The following is a 15,000-nucleotide window of genomic DNA, read 5'->3' as shown; positions in this document are numbered from 1 at the left end:
ATACAAATGTTTCTAACAACACATTTGATTGTTCAGAAATTGGTTTTTGTTCTAAATCACTATTCCAATGCAGAAACGCGTGTTTCTCATCAAATAGTGTACGTTCGGTTGTACTGAGCAAAACAACACATTTTAAACAATCAAACTTATTCATGTAAAAACGGTCTAATATCCCTCATACAAGCGTTTTTACAACACATTAGCTTGTTCTGTAACTGATATTTGTTCCAAATCACGATTGTAATAAAAAAAAAAAACAATGTGTGTTTTTCTACAAATAGTGTGTATTTTGGCTTGTTCTAAGCAAAACAACACATTTTACACAATAAACTTTAATAATGGAAGTGTTTTCAACACAATAGCTTGTTCTGAGCACGTTTTGCTCGCATTTTATTCCAAACCATTATTCTCGTGCAGGAACAGAAAGACTGTTTGAAAACCATTGATCTCGCTGATTCGACCTAGTCTTGCATTCGTTGCATCTCCGGTTTACACTGGAATTAATGCAGACTGTCCTGGTGATTGATTTATCTTTTAATCCCATTTTGTGATTAAACTCAATGGCCATGGAAATATTACATTAATGTGAAAGAAAAGGTCAATTTCAAAAGCTGATAATTATTAGATCTGACCATTACCAATTTATCAATTTTCATCTTGATCTGATGAGTACACCATTGTCTAAGAAACACGTTTGTGATGTCACTTGTCATTTCGGACAATCAGAGGCAAGATGTGACATTTTGCTGATACATGTGTGGCAAATTTGCTGAACTATAATTGCATTCATGCTAATTCGTGCAAAGATCGAAAATGAAAATTTTCATAATGTTTCAGTTCTAATCATGCTCAGGTTTTGAAATTAAACTTTTGCTTTGACTTTCAAAACACATTGTTTTTTGGAATGCAGTATTTACCTGTTTATGCTTCTTTACGAAACAAATGTCATAAATATTCGTTATTTGTCTGAAAAACACTTTTTTCTCTCATAAAGGTCAGTGTTTTTCTGCTCTTATAAATGATTTTGTTTTAAACTCCCATCTGAAATATGGCAAGTATTTTAAGGTGATACACAGGCACTGTTGTGATCATGTTTGTAAAGTGTACCTATAAATACAACACATTTGGCTCAGAGCGTTCTCATATTACTCACGAGTTTGTGGCAGAGCCTTCCTCGGCTACTCCGGCCTGCTGTGAACTGGTGCTCGACCTGGTCAGTTTCTTTTCTTTTTGACTGAACTCTCCCTTGGATTCGACCGACAGGTGAGGAGGCCTGTACCTGCTTCAGAAAATTCAAGCCTATCATTATGTATCATGCAAAGGAAAGCAAAATACTAAGCAATTTACGAATGGCAATTTAATTTTGCATAGAAAATCTATGACTATGAAATAGTGATATGACAGAGGGTAAAAGGCAATGCCGATCACCTGAAGGGGCAAGAGTTGGACTCGACAAGCAAGTGAATGAAAAGAGAGAGAGAGAGAGAGAGAGAGAGAGAGAGAGAGAGAGAGAGAGAGAGAGAGAGAGAGAGAGAGAGAGAGAGAGAGAGAGAGAGAGAGAGAGAGAGAGAGAGAGAGAGAGAGAGAGAGAGAGAGAGAGAGAGAGAGAGAGAGAGAGAGAGAGAGAGAGAGAGAGAGAGAGAGAGAGAGAGAGAGAGAGAGAGAGAGAGAGAGAGAGAGAGAGAGAGAGAGAGAGAGAGAGAGAGAGAGAGAGAGAGAGAGAGAGAGAGAGAGAGAGAGAGAGAGAGAGAGAGAGAGAGAGAGAGAGAGAGAGAGAGAGAGAGAGAGAGAGAGAGAGAGAGAGAGAGAGAGAGAGAGAGAGAGAGAGAGAGAGAGAGAAATAGAGAGAGAGAGAAATAGAGAGAGAGAGAGAGAAATAGAGAGAGAGAGAGAGAGAAATAGAGAGAGAGAGAGAGAGAGAGAGAGAGAGAGAGAGAGAGAGAGAGAGAGAAACCATGCAGGTTAGAGTGTTGGAGTTAGTAAGGGAGAGGATTGAGTATAGCAATGGATAATGACATGAAATGATGGTGGATCACCACTTTGAATCCTTGCAGGGAGTGAGCTTTTTTCTTTTACATGATCTAGTGGAGCTGACACACACACACACACACACACACACACACACACACACACACACACACACACACACACACACACACACACACACACACACACACACACACACACACACTTAGATGAGACAAACACAGCCACTGAACTTGAGGGAAGTGCCGACACTTCCCAGGGTACTCTGCAGGAACCAGCGATGACACAACAATGGCGTGGCCTTTCTCACCACACTCAGCAGAGCATTTCCTCATATCAGGAGGAATTTCCTCCTCCCCATGGATGCCAAACCATGGGGATTGCTGTGCTTTTAACCTTGAACCACAAATGGGAGAGAATAATGGAGTTGGCCAGTAATCCTGGATTTGGGGAGTCTAATCAGGTGGGAGTTAACGAAAGAACATGTGCATCCTTGAAGAGCTGGGGAAGTGCCGAAGGCTGAGAGACCACATGTAACAAGGCCGTATGGAAGGCGGTAAAAGAACAGGCTATGTTCTTTATGTGTGATGTGAGAGCAACAGACCTTCTGCAGGGTCCTCACCAAAGAAAATTCCACAAAACAAAGGAGAGTCGGATGTTGGGTGCGAGCCCATATGGGAGATATGGGAAACATCTACACTAATAAATGTCAGTGTGTGTGTGCGTGTGCGTGTATGCACACATGCGCGCCAGTGTGGGAGTCTACTCCATAACTCCAAAGGCATGAAACTGAGCAGCCTAAAACTTTGCATGCATACTAAGGGAACTCCAAGGAAGTAGATGAGTGAAAATTGGGTGTTTGGGTTAATTAAAACATCCCTTTTGAAGATAATTAACGGCTTTATTCAATTATATCCTTCATCAGGTGAATCCTCAACCACCTCACTCTCTCAGATCTTAACGCGTATCCTGGGTAACATCGCTGGGGTGTGAAGCAGGCATGTTTTTTGCCAGCAACCATGCCTTGACTTGGATCAGGCCACAACGATTTCATAATGATAAAGTCTTTTTTTCACTTTCCTCACTCACATTATCGAATGCTTCTTCATCATAGCTTCGAATCGCTGGGTACATTGCAATGCTTATAAACGCCTGGAGACGCCAGCATTCGTGGCTTTATTTCATTTTCACACATGCCATAACCTTGAGAATCTTTTAAACTAAGCAGAATTACAACATTTAAGCTCCAGAATTGAACTTACCAGCAGTTCCGACTCGTAAAAAAAAGCATTCATTTGTCTAATTTGAACATCGTTTTGACATTTGGACATCGGTATCACTTGCCAACCATTTAATTGTAGTGCTTGCTTGAGTGCTTCAGCCACTTGCCGAGTGCCCTACAGTGGACGGCGGTACAATTTGTTTCCAGAACGAGATGTACAGCCAGCAGTTGCTACAAGGTAAAGGTGCATATAAGGGTATGTTTGGTTCTGCAAGTTAGGGACTCTCCACGGGTGTGTGTGTGTGTGTGTGTGTGTGTGTGTGTGTGTGTGTGTGTGTGTGTGTGTGTGTGTGTGTGTGTGTGTGTGTGTGTGTGTGTGTGTGTGTGTGTGTGTGCTTGGTTATGTGGGTGCCATGGTGGCAAAGTTTCATCCCATATCTTGGAGGTTAAAATATTAAATCTCAGTAGCGTACAAGCGATGATGTTTCCCTTTGTCTTTGTGACTGTTCCTCGAGGAAGAGGAAGAAGGGCCTCATAGATAGAGGAGAGACAGGGGAACTCTGCGTGCACAGAGTGGAAAGAAGTGTTTTGAGGAGGAAGAAGAACGGCCTGGAGAGAAGACGGAGAGCAGACCAGAAGGCCTCATCTGGAAAGCACAAAGCTTGGACCATGAGGGCTGGTTGAGGCGCTGTTCGTCACTAGTTCACTTCACCATGCTCTGTTTTAGCTTTCTTAATCTTTGGACTTATTTCATCACTGGCTCTCATCATCTCACACCTGGTTCTCAAAAGTGGGCTGCATTGAGTCCTGCATCCACCCTGTGTATCATAGACATAGCGAAGTCCTGCCTGCATTCTTATCTTGTTGTAAAAGTGTGTTCTGTGGCACCAAGAGTAGGTTAGGTTGCGCGCTTTATTTTTCATCATTTTACATAAGTTTGCATGTCCCCATTTCCCTCTTTGTGTCTTCTGATTTGCTTGGTTCATGGCGTTTATGGTAGTGTCTTCCCTTTTCCCTGCACTTTTCTTTAAAAAAAAAAACCCTTTCAAAGGTAAGAAAACATGTTTGAGCCATCTGCTTCCCATGTGCTTATGCCATCGATTTTCACTCATTTCGGCAACCTTGGGGAATGGTAAACAATAATACATAACTGAATGCAGTGCAGTAAGAGACTGGGAAATGCGGTGGGCAGGGCTGCTGGCATGGGAAGGACAGGGTGAGCGGAAAGGGTTGTACAATGCATCCCATGTTCACGTGAACGCCCAGCCGTACCTGCATTTTCTGCGCTAAAGAGTGTGTTGTGTTCGAGTGAAGCGCTGCTTAATGGATTTATGTTGTTTGTGGTGTGGTTCGTGAAGTGAATGCTGTGCATGGTTTGAATCTGTAAAGTGTTTAGAACAAGTGTTTGAGAATGGAGTCTGAGAATGAGGTTTGAGAATCAATACTGCTGCCCTATTCCTCAGAGCTGCATTTCATATCCAGGACTGCTGAGAAAGACCCTGCCACCACCATCTCAACTACACTACCCCCTGGCATTGAATGTCAGCCTCTACTTATTAACAACAGTATATCCAAACCCACAAAGAAGAACTTTGCTCCCCAATGTACTAATAATGTTCCAAGGACCACCATTACACCGACTATTCCATAAAATTGAGTAGTGCCTCATCTTCTCCCTGTACTACAGCCGGTGAGGCATCCTCCCTTCAAGTCATGCTCATAAATGTGTCAAGTGCACGCAACAAAATTGTCAGGGTTCGAGGAGTTGCCACCAACATGTCACCAGATGTCCTTGTGATCACGGAAACGTGGGGTCATTCGGGCATCCGGGATGCTGAGTTAAGTATCCCAGACGGAGTACCATATTGTTATGGATTCAGCGGTGGCAGGATTCGCACCCGACTCTTGACCCCAGTGTTAAGGATTCAGACGAGTGATGTCAATCACACCCTACTCTTGACAGCCAAATGTTGAAGATTCGGCATCACTTAACAGCACCGCTGTCTCCGGGGTTATAATGCCGGCCGGCTCGGCACAATTCTCGGGTTATGCTCCTCAGATCACGATACCAAAATACACCTGTGCCTTGCCAGCTGGGGGAATAGACCCCGGTTACAGACTGGTTTTGTCAGAAACCGAGCGGAGTCTACCAGTCCGTAACCATTATGGTTTTATATCCAAATTGAGCGGATCGTTCCTCGGCGTGGCACGAATAAATTCAAGGCGGCAAATCTCATATAACTCAGCCAGATTTATTGTTCGTGGACTAACTAACTAACTAACGTGGACTAACCACTAACAGCTCGTGGAACACAACACAAGCAAAGCATTCACGACAATGTTATAATTAATCTATAACCCATTCTTAACTAGGGAGCTACGGGTTTCGAAGGGAACCCTAGCGAGATAAACCTTAGACAACATGAAGACAAGACACGGACAGCATGCAGACAAGACACAGAGTACTTGGTGATGCCTCATTGACGAGAGGAAAAGTGATGAAGGCACGAATGCGGCTCGTGACAAGCCGATGTCAACGGATTCGAGCACCCAGCTCGAGCACGCCGCGTGGCAAGATGGCGGCGTCGTCCTCCTTTTGTCGCACCGCCCACGCATGCAGCCTCAGCGCGTTCAGACCCCGCGAGGTCGACGGCACAAGACGAAAGATCTATGGTATGCTCCAGCTGGCTTTTCACAAGATCCAGTATACAAGTCAGGCCTGGCCTGTTCATCAGGTTAGGCCAAATCGGGGTGTTGGGCTCCACAGGCGGATCGACGGGATTACAAGATGTCGTCGAGCCGTGAGGTGAGTAAGGACAGAGGCTCCGTGGTTAGACGCAGGTTGAACCTGTCGATGACCTCCTCATAAAGCCGATCGCCGACTGACACAGCAGCCAGTTCCTCTCGAAGCAGATTGCAGCCTCCCACTAGTCGTTTCTATACAGCAGAATCCTCACTCGACACTGAGGCTCAGTTACTCCCTCGGCATTGCGGCCCACTTCATATTACCTGTATATACTGTTCTCCTCCCCCCCCCCCTCAACATCCAAAAACTCTGATACTTTGCTTATAACACAACTAAATGCTGTCCTCGAAATCCCTAGCCTCCACCTTCTTCTTGGAGACTTTAATGCCCACACACATTAATTGGTCAGCTGGTTCATGTTCTTCCCTGACCTCATTTGACTTTCAGCTGCTCTCATTTAGTGACAACCATCTCCTTTTCCAACATGTTCTCTTTCTGACGAGCTTTTGCATTGCAGCAGAGCAGTCACCTCTCTACCTCATTTTATCAGATGATCCCTATAACATTTCTAGCATCACATCACTTCCGCTCCTTGGTCTTAGTGACCATGTTTGTATCCATTTTACTATGGAAACTCCATGAAACCATTAGCCACCGCCGAGTTTCAAGAGGAGATACACAAAAATGGACAAGCCAGCCATCATTGAAGCAGAATGAATTATTGACTGGGGTGTTCACCCTATTAGTAATACATCAGTCTCTGTGTTGTGGAATGTTTTCAAGACCAACATTCTGCAGCGAGAAGCCAGCTTACTGTTTGTCCTCTTCCGCCATGTAATCGCAGTCTTGAGGCCACCCTGGTTCCAAAGTCATGTCAGGAGATCTCTCAGATGTAGGAACCATCCATCACTGGAGAGTCTCCATGCATTTGCCTCCAGAGCCCAGCTGGGAGCATTGCAGGCACACCCAAAACCTTGACCAGAGAGAGTGAAATACAACATGAGGAATGATTCGTAAATGCCAAGGACAATAAAAAGAATTTTATTGTGCATATCCGATTAAACGTCTCCCTCCGGCACGACCCCTGTTGTGTTCATACAGATTCCGGCATTCTAGCTACATCCATCAAATCCACCGATGTCTTCCAAACTTTCTTCCAAAATTTGTATCAACACAATTTCCACCTCACAGACCCTCTGCAGCCTGTTTCAAAAAGATTGATACAACTTTGACTTCCTGCCATTTCTTTGTTTTTTGACCTTTGCCGATGATGTGAAACTTTTCTGTAACATGAGGGAAGCACTGACTATGCAAAGAGACCTCAACTCCATTTTTTCATGGGTAGCACTCTGAGAACTGCATCTTAGCATTCTCAAATGCCAACAGCTGCATTTAGATAAGGACAATGTACCGACTTTATCCCGACAGGATTTATATGAGAATACTATACCTTTCCCATCCAAGCAGCAGCCCAAGTTCAGGACCTGAGGGTTCTATTTGACACCCTCTTGAACTCGTCAGCGCAATGTGATGAGGTTGTGCAAATGGCCTGGTAGATGCTATTTATCATTAAACATGTTTTACTCATCTTACACCACTGGTGTTTATCCCAGCAAATTTGGCCTTCATCTGACATGCAAATGAATACTGTGTCCAAGCATGGTCCCCTAGCCTCTAACGCGACATCATCAATATCGAACGTGTTCCACGGCTCGCGACCTGGATGGTTGTCGGAATCCGTGCCCTCCCGTACCATGTCAGGCTTTCCTGCCGAAACCTTTTTTTCCATGCAGCATCAGCGCCTCCAAGGGGATCTTATCAGGGTCTTTAAGATTGTGTGGGGTTTTGAAAACCTTGACCAAAATTTATTTTTCATCTTTTGACAAGATTATGCTCGAAGTGGACATCCTATGAAAAATATTCAAACGGCGAGTGCAAAGGAATTTCCGCCACTCAGATTTTTCCCATTGAATTGTGAACCTGTGGAATGCCCTCCCTTGTAATGTGGTTCTAGTATCATCAATTGCTGCATTTAAAGTTAGACTGGATGCCGTATGGGCCCAGCTAGTCCCAGACATTATTTCGCATTTCTGTCAATAAAAACACATCCTTTTTCACGTTTTTTTTGTCAATTTAATAAACTTTGTCTGCACTGTTCTTTGGCAATCTAAATCCAACTCGAAGGGCACTTGGAAGAGCACATACCTCCGCCACGTAAAGCCTGATCCACGAGAACATATCGGCCCCAATACATTTTTGAAATATCATACAGTTGCAGCCGGGGGTCAGGTGAAAAGACCACTCGGGAGGGAAGCTATCTCAGGTTCCCACCAGACACCCCGGAATTGCAGGCCGTCGCACACGGATAACTCCGTGATGCGGCGGGTCGCTAACCGACAGTGAATGCCAATAACTCAACCACGTGACTTAAGGTCCTCCGTCAAAATCGGTTACATAATTATAATCATGTGACCTAATTACAGGGGACACGCCCTCGGTACGCCTTGTCCGAACCAGGTCAAATGCAGCCGAACAACACTGCCAAGGATGTACCGGCTAAAAGAACGGATCGTTGGGAATAAAATCCCGGCTCGGTTAGGATACGGATCATGCTGGATCAATGAAAGAAAAGACAAAAACGAGCTGGGAACATTTCTACACAAGGATTTATTACAGGCAGCGGAGGAAAAATATGTGGCACAGTGAAGATAGTTTATTGTTGTGTGTAAGTAGAGATAAAAAGAAAAGTGTGGTGCCCAATAAAACAAGCAACTTACAAAAGCAGACTTATCCCGATATAATTCTTCTGCAATCTTAACTTAAGCGAGGACAGGTGCCATGACACACACACACACACACACACACACACACACACACACACACACACACACACACACACACACACACACACTCACTCACTCACTCACTCCGATGAAGAAGAGATAATGAGCAAAAAGGAGAGGAGATGAGGCTAATGGTCTCATAATACCTTGCACGATTGACCGACCGCACCATCCAGAACGTTTTCGGGGAATGCTCCGCTGAACGATCCCTCCTTGATAGTTGGCATGTCATCTCCTGCCTGGCTATGGTGCGGCAAAGCATCTGCGCCGATCCAGAGAATGGGCATGACCGTCAGGCGTGAGGGAGGGACTTTGGTTGGAGCCAGCAGCGAATGGGTGGACCCAACAACGAGGGGCAGGCAGAGGCGTAGTCAGGTGGGTGGGTGGAGCCAGCGACGAGTGTGTGAAGAAGAAGATGGTGTGCAGCAGGCACACACACAGATCGATCCAAAATCAGGCAAGGAAGCTGAGGATGACCACCACGACGACTCCCACAACTCTGATGACTCTGAACGGCTTCGTGATCCGTCCTTTGTAGTCCCTGCGGTGCAGGGCGGCCACCGCCCCGAAGTGATGCATCGTCACCCGAATCGGGCGCTCCCATTGGGCCCCAGCCACTACTCGACCCGACCGTCATATCCGGAAGCGGCCTTACTTTACATTCGGCAAGACATGTCTGAGCTGTGGAATCGTCGCGCTCCGAACCCCGCAATATGAATCGCCTTGCTTCATCCGTACACTTTGCGGCCAGAGCAATCCGGTCCATACAGCACGCCTCTACTTGGTGACAGCTGCGTCCACACAGAGGTGCCAGAAGATGTCTGCCGTCCGTTGGAGATATTGGTGGCCATGTTGGTGAGCGAAGAATCGACGTTAAGACGTCGTCGTGAACCAACGCGCAGACCCGAACAAAGATGTGCGCCATGCGCGTCCCGTACAATGTGATGATAAAATGCCATTGTAATCAGCGCGCAGACCCGAATGAAGATGTATGCTATTCGTGCCCTGTTCTGTGCAATGATAAAATGCGATTGTAATCACGGGGCTGCACGTAGGTCCGCCATCGAGCATGCGGATATTTATCACAGGCAGTGGTGTGTGCGGTGCCGGCCCTGATTTGTGTCATGAATTTAAGTAAAGGATTGGATAAAAATTTGGGTTGAAAAGAAGAGAGATATAATTACGAGAAGGAGATTTGGATGAAAGGGCGCACCATGTGCGTCCCGTACGATCCTGCGGTGGAGGTTGTTGAGGTTGTTTTTTCCATCGTTTAGTTGGTTATTTTCCTTTTGCCTCCGCTATAACATTCATACCGTGGAGGATGTTGCTGTGGTTTTCAGAAGCGGCCGTTTGTGTGCGGTGCCTGCTTAGATTTATTTCAGGAATAAGAGGAAAAGAGTTGGAATGAAGATAGAGATATAATCAAACCCAACGATGAGATCCACACAACGCACTTCGTCCCGTTTGACCCATTAGACATGAGGGAAAGGTCTAACTGTACGTATATTCATGAAATAGCTGTTTGGGGACCACTGTATGATGGATGCTCTTGCCTTGGAGGCATGTGGTTTCCAGAACCGCAAAAATACTATACAGTACTATGTCGTTTTTGGCTCTATCTCTCGATAGTAAAGTATAACTTTAAAAATTAAATAATTCTCGTATCCAGATCCGGACTCGGATCTTCACCAAAATTGAATCAATTCGTCCTTGCCACACACCCAACCTGTCCACCAAGTTTTGTCCGAATCCGTCCACAACTTTTTAAAGATATCGTACGAATATCGGTTTTTGCACCATCTCTCAATGGTGAAGAATCACTGAAAAATGATCAGATCCTGATTTTTGAAAATAAGGTTTGAGAGTGGAGTTTGAGAATGAGGAATGACAATGAGATTTGAGAATGGAGTTTGGAGTCTGAGAATGGAGTTTGAGAATAATGCAACATATGCACATCAATTTATTTCAAGATCAGATCAAAGATGGCCGACTGGCGGCCATTTTAGTTGTAAAAACCCCGATGTTGAACACGTCCTCAACCATTTCTCGGACATGCATTTACCGTTGTTGTTCAAACTTGGCGCACAGATAATGAATGATGGCTTACATGTGCTCGGCTCCCCCCCCAAGATCATATCTAAGATGGCCAACTGGTCGCCATTTTGTTACTTAAATGTGTCCCCAACCATTTCTCAGACGTGCATGGTCTGATTTTTTTCAAACTTGGCACAATCACAGTACATGATGACATGCAAGTGCCCCTCAATTTATTTTGAAATCTGATCAAAGATGGCTGACTGGTAGACTGACTGGAATTTTAGTGGTACATATATATGGGCTAGCCCTTTAACTCCAGAACAGCAGGATTACTAAAACAACAGGGGCTATGACATTTGATGTCTTTTTTATTACTTGTTATTAAAGTGAATTCAGATTGGGATGAAAATAAATTCATTTCAAATCAAATGGAAGACCAAATACTGTTGGTACAGACCTGAATTGAAGTCATCAGAAACAAGCATCCTTGTACCACCTCATTGTAGTCAATGTAATGAATTCCCTGTGGTCTCCTTAAATTTCTGCCTTCCCTGTGGTCTCCTTAAATTTCTGCCTTCCCTCAAGTTCACTTTAAACTACAATAGAAGTATGAATTATGCAGCTGTACCTTTGATATGATACTAACACTTATGATTGGGGTGTTCTTTCGGTTAAGGGCCATATATTTATTACTTACACAGGAGAAGGATCTGGGGGTGGTAATAGATACGGGAAGTAAGCAGGCAGCACAGTGCCAGGCAGCGATAAGTAAAGCAAATAAGCTTTTAGGTTGTATCCAGAGGGGGATCATTTATAAACAAAAAAAGAGGTGGTGTTAACATTGTACAGGAATTTAGTGAGGCCACATATTGAATATTGTGTGCAGTTCTGGTCACCACAACTTAGAAAGGACATAGATGCCAAAGAGAGGGTTCAGTGCAGGGCTACTAGAATGATTCCGGGCCTAGCTAGACTCAGCTATGAGGAGCGGCTGAAGGAGACAGGGCTTTATACACTAGAAAGGAGGCGGTTACGAGGAGATATGATACAGATGTTTAAGATAATAAAGGGTACAGATATAAGAAGTGAAGAAGAATTATTCAGCAGAGTAGACAGTGATAGTGTTACGAATTTGGAAGCCTTTTGCACACAGACAGTCAGCAGTCCCATAGTTCAGTTATCTCGTTAAGTATATGTGGATAGTTAGAATCCCTCCCCTATGTCTGATGGGTTAATTTCATGTGTGCGCTGCGGGTTTCTTTTATAGTCAGGTTTTTTTACATCTTTAAATCTACCAACGCCAACAAAACCCTCACTTCACTCGACCTCCCACTCTGCGGGCGAACGAACGCTTCACCCGCCCAGCTTTCACTTCACATCACGGCGCCATAACGCACGTGTTTCTGACTACGGACGTGGGAAGAGCCCCCTCGCCTCGGAGCTCTGACTCCACCCCATCAAAGAAGAATGTCTCCCCTGTCGACACTGGAGAAGACAACAGGGCCTCTCTTGGGGGAGGAACGCCGACACACCCCTCCTCCAATCGCGGCTGGCCACCACGACACCCGAAAACGCCCTGTCCAATCCGGAGGCGAGTTACCCGAGAGCGGATCCCTCCACCCCGCACGGGGAGGGATAAGAAGGATCACGAGCTGTAGCCGGGTGGGGGGGGGGTTCCTTGGTTCCTTGGTCATTCCTTGCTTCTGGTCTGCTGGGCTCTCCTGGTTATCAGTCATCGTCCGTGGCTGGTCGGGTCGTTCGTAGGATCCTGGCTGCGCTCGTTGGATTCTGGTTCGTGGGTTCGAGTCCTACCGTGGTGGGTTGTGTTGGAGTGCTCGAGCTGGGGATTCCCATTCCCTTCCACGGACTCCGAGCTCCACAAGTGCTGGTCTGTAAAACCGCACGAGGCGGCCAGGTACCCGACCAAACTCTAATCCCCAGCTTGCCTATCCTCCGCGACTGGAGGTTCCGAATAAAGGCCAGTTGGCGCCATTTCTTTTTGGGTGTGTGTGGCCAGTCTTATAAGTAGAACTGCATAAGTGCCTTGCTTATTGTACATTGCATTTTAGTCGGTTTAACCCTGCTCTGTGTCTCCCTCCCTAATTATTATTTGTAAAATAAACCCTCTTGTTCAATGTACCAGCTCGTTTTCTATGCTTTCTCTCATTGGCCTCGCATGGTTCGGGTTTGAGTTATAGTGAGGCCGATTGTGCCGTAAATTGTTATTTGGGCCGGCGCAGCTTTGGTAATTCCTGCTCAGTTACGCCGGATCCGAGTCGGTAACAGCGACTTGGTTCGGACAAAGCCGGCCGAGAGTGTGGCTTCCCTGATAGTTTAAATCGCGTAGTGACTTTGGTATTTTGGCTAAAGACGAATAACCCTACGCTACGCGGTTGAAATATTGGCGTCCACGGTCCATGAAGCGACCCGTCGACTTCGAAGTTATCCGGGGTGACGACCTTCAATTCCGGGTGTTCGGTGGGAGACGGCCCAACTGCTCCATCTGGCGGTCGTTCCTCGCCCCTGAACCCGGCACTACAACAATAGGACCAGTAGCCAGAGCCTGAGAGTAAAAAAGAGGAGTTAAGATGGTAGTAAGGCAGGGGTCTTTCACTCAGAGAATAGTTAATGCATCGGATGGTCTTCCTGGAAAGGTCGTGGCAGCAGAAATAGTAGAAAAGTTTAAATTGGAATTAGATAGGTACTGGGAAGTATTGGAGATAGAGGGATATAGGGATGTTAGCAGGACTTTTAGGTAGCTTGAGCATTAATGGTTGATTGTGTGCATGTGTACAGTGTTGTTGGTGGGGGTCTCACCAAGGAGTGTTTGGTTGATGTTGTGTGTTTTTTTTTACCCAAGACCGTCTACTCCCATGCCCCCTCCCTGGAAAGAAAAATAAATCAAAAAATGTAATACTACAAAAAAACCTACAAAACCAACAACAACAAAAAATTATTTTGATCTTGTGTTGATAAATTGATGTGGTGCAGGCATGATGAGCTGAATGGCCTCCACCTGCATCCATTTTCCTTGTGTGTGTCCTTGTGTGAGTTGGGGAGTCGATGTGTGGATCGTGTATAGGGGAAGGGAAACAAAAATGAAGAATGGGATGGGGAGAATATATTGAGAAAATAAAACAGCCATGACCTGATGTGATGTCATGAAACCTCTTGTCTACTTCATCTTACAATGAATGCAAGTGAAAAGATTATATTTAACCCACAATTTTCCCTCTGGATTACTTTATCCAAAAAGGTCTTTGTTGTATTCCCAGCACAGCAGAGCTTCTTTGATTGGCCCAGTGAAACACTGAAGTGCTGTCATGGCAGAGACCGATGGTGGTGCATTAGTCCATCAGTTCAGCAATATCTACTTCACAATACTCGCTCTCTTCTGCTTCAAGATCTTTCTGAAGGCCAGTGCATGATTGTTTTGGGCTTTGCTGTTGCGATGTCAGAAAGCAGTTAGTTCTTTTACTAACCATGATTCCTGCTTTTTATTTTTTCTGCTGCGTGACCAAAACCAGTTCATTTTTCAACCAAGGCCTTGTTTTCCTATGTGTGGCATCTGCAAAAATATGTCTGTGCTTAACCCTACTGTATACTCTGGCTCAATAAAGTAATGCATGACACCTCCATTCCTTAACGTCCACCTGTTTTCCTCACAGCAGAGAGTCAGCAGAGCGCTCTTAGTGAAACTTTGCTAGTGTTCTCAAAGTTAGCCAATTGGATGCTTTTATCATACAAGATGGCAGTGGTACATGAAGCCATGAAGGTTGGTGAAGCCATGTTCTCAACCGACTACTAATTATCCTCTAGATTGTTTCAACCAAGCCCAGATCTACCCGTACATTAGATGACCACAGAAGCATTGGTAAAGACCCATAATGGTAACACCGTAGCTTTAATTTATCTCGTAGCTCACTTCCATCAATGGCTTCTAACCTTCTTCTCTCATTTTCAAAACCTATGATCCCCACTTGTCTGTCTGACAACAACTTCATATCATATTCCAAAACTCTTAACATTATATTCCTTTACCATTGGAATTCGATCCTCATCCAAGAAAAATGAACATATAGGTTTATACATATACACACAATATACACTGATGAGCCAAAACATTAGGACCACTGACAGGTGAAGTGAATAACATTGATTATCTC

The 15,000-nt window shown here is 45.0% G+C and overlaps 1 long non-coding RNA gene across 1 annotated transcript in view; it reads left to right on the top strand.

Moving 5' to 3' along the window:
- Positions 1-1,139: 1,139 nt before the first annotated feature.
- Positions 1,140-15,000, top strand: part of LOC147028411 (uncharacterized) — a 36,698-nt gene continuing 22,837 nt past the window's right edge. Inside the window, exons 1-2 of the long non-coding RNA XR_015057562.1 lie at positions 1,140-1,263; positions 14,110-14,250. This is a non-coding gene — a long non-coding RNA (uncharacterized LOC147028411). The remainder of the gene's footprint in view (positions 1,264-14,109; positions 14,251-15,000) is intronic.

The sequence above is a fragment of the Eptatretus burgeri genome, chromosome 4 (assembly GCF_056783735.1).
Source record: "Eptatretus burgeri isolate ZD-2024b chromosome 4, Ebu_testis_v1, whole genome shotgun sequence".
NCBI lineage: Eukaryota > Metazoa > Chordata > Myxini > Myxiniformes > Myxinidae > Eptatretus > Eptatretus burgeri.
This window is presented reverse-complemented; position numbering and strand designations above follow the sequence as displayed.